General features: G+C 42.9%; 1 long non-coding RNA gene across 2 annotated transcripts; it reads left to right on the top strand.

Moving 5' to 3' along the window:
* Nucleotides 1–1263: 1263 nt before the first annotated feature.
* LOC119899913 lies at nucleotides 1264–7085 on the top strand. 2 transcript variants are annotated; one of them, XR_005443964.1, is made up of 4 exons: nucleotides 1264–1524; nucleotides 1627–1803; nucleotides 5676–5806; nucleotides 6227–7085. It is a non-coding gene; the product is annotated as an uncharacterized LOC119899913 (long non-coding RNA). The 2 variants fall into 2 exon arrangements; XR_005443963.1 differs by having other exon boundaries at nucleotides 1447–1803.
* The last annotated feature ends 1006 nt before the right edge of the window (nucleotides 7086–8091 follow it).

Here is an 8091-nt window from a genome sequence, read left to right as displayed (position 1 = left end):
TGAACTCTTCTCCAATTATTTATTTTATTTTATGTGAAACCTGTCTCTGTGAAATAGGATAGTCCTGCTAGCTTCTTCTAAATGCTTACTGAAAGAATTTCAAAATGGCATGTTTTTCTAAAAGAACTAATGCCAAACTGACAGACACGCCAGAGCTCAGGTGGGTGTCTGACCCAGGATAATGTTATTTCTCTAGAGCCAGATATCCAGCGTACCTCCCATAGCTGCTTCCTGTAATGTTATTGTCCAGGAGAGCTAATGCAGAGGAAATGAGTCTAGCCCAGGTTGTCGTCTCGTCTAGTGGACTGGTCAGACAGGTACAGTATCTGTAAGCAGGCCGCGGCTAGCCTCTCTCTGTTGTTCCTGCCATGTATTTCCATCTATGGATCTCCACATTCCTATCCGCTCTCTACCCTGTCCTCGCTCCTCCTTCTGCCATTATTCCATCCATTCACACACATGCACCACCTTCACCCCTCCTCCAGATTCCCAGAGCTTTCTTGTTGGGAGACTTACAATTGAGAATCTGTGGAATCTGAGACTGGATATGCCTGTGGGGCCCAGAGGTAATGACAGGGGTACAGTAGCACCTGCTCAAGTGTTAGACTGGTCTGCCCAGCTTTGATGGGGTTATCCTCTCCTTTCATTTTTTCAGCTGATTTTCTCCAAATTGCACTGTTCAAGCCAAAGGGCACCACAAAACATCACATTCTTGCTCTGGAATGCCTTTAATAGCTTGCCAATCTCTACATAGTGCATCTCTGGTTGGCAAGGTGCTTTATTAGCTGGGATTCCTGTGTGCCCACCTATTGGTGCCAGTAGATACCTCTTTCACTCCCTTCAGCTCTGCGGCCTACATCGCATGACGAAGAAAGAAATAAGGAGTCGCTCTCTCCTAGTTAAGGAGCAGAGAACAATGCCCTCTCTTTTCTCCCTCTTCAGATGCAAGTGTCTTCAGTTTGAGTTATGGAACTTGATACAGCACAGAACCCATCCAGAAACCCAGCCTCAGGAAGGGAGACTTACACTCAGACTATTGTCCAGATGGTCCACACCGAGACAACCCACACATGCTCTCATTTTCCACTTTTTCCTCATCTTTCTATTCATCACTCTCTTATTTATTCCTACCCTCATCCGCCTTTCTCTGTGTTCGTGCTGCCCTTTAACCCAAGTCTGATCCCTCATTGTTGTCTTCCATGAGCAAACAAGACACATTACATTATTGGTATTTGTCCGGTGAAGTTGGATCTTGTGTGTAGATGCAGGTCTGGATCGAATGTGATATGAATGACTGGTTCACATGCGGGGCTTTTGTTTCTGGAACTGGGAGAACAAGTCCAACCACACTGGCCCCCTGAGAGGGCTCAAAGTGCACAAAGAGATGAGCAGGTGAGGCGGATAAGAGAAGGAAAAAAGCAGGGGGTGGAGTGTGAGCAGGAAAGTACCAGGCTCTCCCAGGGGAGTCCAGACTGACTTGTAGCTGCTGCTGAGGTCAACTTAGTGGTTTCCTATGTAAAACAGGTAAATGCTGCTGTGTGTAGTGAAACCGTTCTCACGCACAGCTTAAGATCAGCTTAATCTTCTCTTTAGATCAGTGCAAACTCATCCTGTCGTGGCCTGCAGGTCTCCGGTAAGGTCCAGGCAGCTCCCTCCCATCCACACCTACCAGCTGCCACCGCAGACTGAGAAACAGGAAGTCATGTGGCATGATAATCAGTAGAGCGAGCCAACAGTAAGAGAGAGAAATAGAGTGAGCATGGAATCAGGAGCAGAGAAGTGAAGTTTCAGGTGGACAAACAGGTAAACAAGCGACTTCATTTTTCCTACCTATCATTTTATCTCTGTTGGCCTCATGTCATCAAATAATTTGGTCGCAGTTTTTATTTGCTCATAAAAACCTTTGAAACTGAAAGAACCTAAATTCCAGAGTCTAATGTGTGATACTGGGCTTCAGATAAAAGCAAGAACTCGTCTAACCTGTATGTGTATACATACATTCATGTTGCTCAACATGCTCTGAACTCACTGTGGTTTCAGGCTGCATTGTCAAAGAACAGCTTAAGCTGAGGAGAGGAGAGGAAAGCAGCTTGATTGTTAATTACTTAGCCCCACAGGGCATGCTTGTTTGCAGTGGAGTTGAATTAGAATTAGCTAACTTTTTAACTAAATCTTTTCTCCTGGGTGAATGACGTCACTCTGAGCAGCAGCCTCAGCCTCCCCCATTCACTCCCAGCACAGAACAAATATGCTAATTAACTGTTAATTATTGAATATCCCAAAAATGGAGCCACATGGTGCTTAACAATGTATGGGATTACCTGCTCCACTGAGCTGTCTTGATCTATTCAATAAACCCTTTTTCCGTAACATGAGTTGTTTTTCTGCATTTTTTTTTTTAATGATTGCTGGTTTGATGGTCTATTTGTGTCCCAGGAATTCCCCCTGAGGACCATTCATGGCTCAATGCTATACCCAAACTGGTTAACAAGATTTCATTGTACGGACTTTGTTCTTACCGATTGTGTTTTTTAGAATTGCATAGCTTGAGGCAAAATGTCACTGCCAAGTGAAACTCTCCGCATGTTGATGTTTCACTCCTGGTTTCCGTGTTGTTTTGTTGTCATTGTTAACTCTTTACAGTAAAGTCGTGACCCGAGTTGGCTGAACAAGCTGATTTGCAGTAGTTCCCGCTGTGCTGCTGCTTGGCACTAACGAACAACAGACACTCACTTTATTTACAGAGAAACGCCACAGGAGGAAAAAGCGCTGATCCTCTGACTCGGCATCAGCGTGCGTCAGCATCCGTGTTTACTACCTGACACGCAGTCTGCTCGGCTCCCCTTCTGGTGTTAGAGTACAGATAAGATCAAATAAAGCCTTTTATCTAACCACGTTATTTAGGTCTAAATTGGAAAACATTAATATTTAAAGAAGTCATACAGTGTGTCAGTCCATATCTATCTGCATATTCCTCTGAATCCCAACCCATCTTCAGCTGCAGTCCACACATCTTCCTGTTTGTGTTTGTGCTGAGTGTGTGGCCTGATATTCAGGATGTGTGGATAGATGCATGCACGTTCACTGCGGCTGTTAAAGTGGAATTGGTCCAGGTGTGGGTCGATGTGGGAGCCACTCGATTTCTATCGCTGTAATCACAGAACGGTGACTCCTACATGAACCACTCCAGGAAACAAAGAAGCCACAGAGAGAAAAGAGAGAGTCTCTGCTCCCGTCCCCCTCTATCCTGGCTGTAATGAATTTAATAAGAAGCTAGCTACCGTGCTTTTGTCTTTATCAGCTCAATTTAACAGTGTATGCCTCCCCCGCTCTAATTATGTGGTGGAATTATCAGTCATTAAATGTCTGATATTACCAACTTAGCTCTCATGGGAACTAAGGTGCTTTGGATAATAGACACTGTTGTTTAAGGTTTTCAAATAACCCACAAACCTGTATCAGTGCTGGGTGATATGAAGGCACATTAATAATTACCTGGTGAGAAATGTAAGGAATGTGAGTTTGTTTCCTCACATCGGTCTTTCCCTTTACATTCTTCACTCTGAACTTCTGCTCTGTGTTGAACATAGCTCTGCTGATAGCGGCAGTTGGCAAACACTGTACGGGCTTTTTTCTGGCTAACAAGGTGAACATAAACCAAACAGAGAATTTGAACTGGATTCAAGATTAGATGAAATAAATAGCCTGCCATTCTGTTGTTTGCCTCCTCACAAATTCCACAGTTAGATGAGGTAATGTTTCTATGGTGCTGTTTTTACTGTTGTTTACCTCCTTGATCGACAGAAAATGTGTTTATCCAGTGTGATATCTCAGATGTTGCTAATGGAATCGGGCATATACATAATAAGGAAAGGATCTCATCACTTTGATAGTCTCAAAACAAGTGAACATTTTTATTTGTAGCACTCTCATCATGCCAGGCACAGTATAACATAAGATTCTTGCAATATTGGAAAATTGCTCCAGTGGTGTAAAGATGCATCATCCAGTTTCTCTTTATATTGTTTGTCTTTACAAATGTATTCTAAAGGAATACATTTCTCTTTTTCTGAAGGATTTAGGCCACTTGGAGGGCAAGTGGATGTCACTTAAAACAACACTGATGTCAGGTACCATTATGCTGCTAGGACTAATCTCTCTTTAACACACACACACACACACACACACATAGAGACTGAACTTGTAACACTTACAGAGGGATCAACACAGACATTTATCTAAACAACTTTAGGGATTATGCAATCAATCCCTTTTTGAAGACTGATATTTTAACAAAACAGACAAAACAGAATCAGAACAGGGTTGTAGTTGAATACATTTTCCCATAAATAACCCATAATACATTTGGAGGCAAGAGGTGGCCTTGTGAACACACTCCCTCGGGTGCCATCGTCTCACACTGAAGCAACCTTATGTAACATCAGTCAGATCCAGATCAATGAGGTTCCATGAAACACCAGTGCATCCAGTCACCCCAGATAACCCCAACATTGCTACTGTAGTCTGAGCTAATAATTGAATTCAGTGCAGAAATACAATACTGTAAAGTCAGCAAAGGCAGTAAAGGCAAAGGCACACTGTGCAGACCTCCATCAATAGGCTAACAGATGCAAAGGGAGGAACCTCACCTCAGCTGGTCCGCCTCAGAGGAAGTCTTGACAACTGATTTAGCGGAGCAGGACCAGGTCAGAGCCAGCCAGTAACTTCTAAACAGAGTTGTAAGGCTTATCGGAATGAAACCTGCTGCAATTGCAGATCCTCTAAAGTAGCCATTCCCCCGCTAACTTGTTCCAAGTTTTAAGTTTCTCCTAACTTTTCTTTCAGTAATCATGGAGGCTGCTGTGGAAATTATTAATTACATCTCTGTACTTAGCACAGAGAGCCACTTGGAGAAGGAGCCATCTCAAATTACTAAAATGTCATTTAATATAGATGTTCAAGATAAGATAATGAGATGGATGACAGGCATGGCAACATTTTGATGAGGAAGGATTTATCTTTCAGTAAGTCCAATATACTGTAAATTTACTGGGCAGGCTAATTATTTATAGTATAGAGATATTATACGTTTCAGTCATATCTTGGCATAAATCTTTGTTTGTCCACGTAATTGTGATGATCAGTAAAATATAGCTTTAAGAAACATATTATTGCATCACACACTGCTAGTAAAATAGTTGGAGTTCATGATAATGACTCCAGAGTGTACACCATGGTGCAGGATAGTATACAAGCTGCTCCAGTGTTTCCTAAAATCCAGCAGTTCTCCCTTGTCAGAACTCGGAGAATAAAACGTCTGTGTCTGCTCTTAGTTGCATGTGTGCTCAATAGCATCCTGTATCTACAGCCATGACTAAAAATGACCTGTCGACCTCTGTAAAGACTCCAGTGTTTGTCATCAATGGAGACAGTGTGAGGCTGAACACTGGGCCTTCAGCTTTAGCGCCACCACATCTAACCGCCAGTGACTTATGTCCCGTGTTTCACAGAGAGACTGCTCCTCATCTCCAGTATCATGAAATTAACTTTGACCTTTTTTGGCAATTTCTGTCTACTCTCTCATTCAGAAAACAGAAGACAAGAATCACCTCGAAGCAGTATAGCTTGAAGTATCTGACCAAATTTACATGTCTGAAATGTAGCTTGTGTCTTAGATTTGACAGATTTGTGATGCTACAGGACACACAAATTGCCTTGACGCACAAGAAGAAAGAACATTTCATGACCCTGCTGTTCAACGTCTTGGCTCCTCTGAATGGCCCTGGGGTCTGTGGAGAGGAACGAGGTCTGTCTGCCTGATTGTCTCCCATCCATAATGAATAACCTGCTAACAATTAGAGGCTGCTGCCGAGCACTCGTCTGCAGTAATTCCCCACCGCAAGAGACACTCTCACACTCACCACATTACACGATAGCATGTAATAGTCAATCAGAGTGGAGCGCTCCTTTGCTGCACATGTAGGATGGTTCCTTCCTAGTTGGTCTAAGGCACAGATGCTGACAAATTTAGAGAGTTGAAACATCATAATATCAGATCAAGTCATACTTGAATTTACATGACTTTAATTGTGTGCTTCCCATAGTTCAGGTCATCCAGAATATAATATATTTGGGATAATTGATCCCAAATGTTGAAAAGTTGCACTTACTGGTTGCATTTGTTATAAAACTTTCATCCATCGTCAACTGCTTATCCTGTGTACAGGGTCGTGGGGGGCTGGAGCCTATCCCAGCTGACATTGGGTGAAAGGCGGGGTACACCTTCATCGCAGGACAGACAACCACTCACATTTAGAGACACCTGCATGTCTTTGGACGGCGGGAGGAAGCTAGAGCACCGGGAGAGAACCCACGCAGACACGGGGAGAACATGTAAACTCTGCACAGAAAGGCTGGGGCAACCGGGGTTTGAACCCAGTGCTAACCACTGCACACCACGCCCTGTTATAAAACTTTTATGTTATCAATTGTCCTGTAGGACACCCACATGTTTTGAGAGGGAAGATGTGTTTGTTTTATTTTGCCACCATATTTCATGATAAGAACTCACTCCTGATGTGTCTTTGTGCCACAGTTCTAAGAGATCGCTGAATAGCATGGACATCGATACCTTTTTTTCTTCTCTGATATTTAAATGTGCGGTTGTTAGCCAAAACGCTAATTTCCAACTTGTTACTCCTAACAAAAAATTTGAACCGTTGTTGCTGTTGTTGGACATGTAAAACACATTTCATTCTTTGAAGTGGAAGATTTTACCGGATGACCGCCAATCCAGCACAAACATGAAATGGTTCATGAATTCTGGGAAAATCAAAGTTCCTTTTTCAGCCATGCTACCTTTATGGATAACATTGCTGGTTAGTTGGTCCGTCTGCCCACCATTATTGCCCGACTTGCATTGCTGTGAAATTTTATAAACACCTATGTCATGGTTCCCAAACAATGAATCCTAATGACCTTGATGATCCGCTCACTTTTCATCTACCGCAGTCATCATGGTCATTTTGTGCAGTTCTTTGGTTTATCCTTTGGTACATTAATAAAGGACATTCCCATCATCCTCAGTTTACATTTTTGTTAAGTACTTATTCACATATGCAGCATGCTAACACACTAAACTAAAAGTGTGGTGAATGTGGCAAAAATTATCTGCTAAACTTCAGGAGTTGCTAAACTTCAGGAGTTTAGCAGATAAACATTGTGAGCCTATTAGCATACTGACGTTAGCTGAAAGCATTGTGCCTGAGTACAGCCCCAATGAGGCACTAGCCTAGCTGTAGACTAAGTATTGTTGTACTCTTTTTACTGTAAGCATGATAAGTCAAATATCTGACACTGCAACAAACCACCATAATATCTTATCATGGCTTTGTTTGTTGTTAGAAGGTGTCCAAAGGAGGGCTGTCAGGCAATCAGAGTAGAGATAAATATAATACTGCAGTTCTCTGTATAGATTAAATAAGGCTAGTGGCTGATTTGGTAATGGCTCTATAGACTAACAACTAACAGCTGTGAAACCTAGCGAGCACAGCTTTGATAGAGCTTATATAATATAACAGAGTGTGCGCTGTGTGGGAGTTTTAGATGTAACCTGCAAAGTTACCCCACAAACGTAAACAAACTTTGATCATGGAGCAGGGGAGAGAGAGCACCGAGGGAAGAGGGCAGAGGATCTGGAGCTGCAGGCTGCGCGTTATGCTTTTTTTGGGGCTGTGTCGAGTGACCCGCGCACACACAAGCATCCGTGGGAGTGAGCCTTTTGTGCAACAAAAACTGACGAGCCCGAGCTTGTGTTCTGCAAAGCATCTTTGGAATTTGGCTTCCCTGTCCTGCTCTCCTCTGTCTCAGTCCCAGTGCTGACCTGTTTCTCTGAGGGTTTGAAATGTCCCCCCTCCACACTCAACCATTTCATTGAAAGCTTTGTTTTCCCCACAGGAGACCTGATTACAATATTTTAGTAGAGAGCGTCCTTGAAACCCTTCTTAAAGGCTGCATTTTTTGCTTTCTTTGTGATTGTATCAAAGTGGCAGTTGTATGGTTTTCTAGATGATTTGGGATATCACCCTGAGA

Source organism: Micropterus salmoides, unplaced genomic scaffold (assembly GCF_014851395.1).
Source record: "Micropterus salmoides isolate LMB-PRFRI ecotype aquatic unplaced genomic scaffold, ASM1485139v1 Ms_hic_scaffold_12, whole genome shotgun sequence".
NCBI classification, from domain to species: Eukaryota; Metazoa; Chordata; class Actinopteri; order Centrarchiformes; family Centrarchidae; genus Micropterus; species Micropterus salmoides.
The sequence above is the reverse complement of the archived record's forward strand: the minus strand, read 5'-3'. Positions and strand labels throughout refer to the sequence as shown.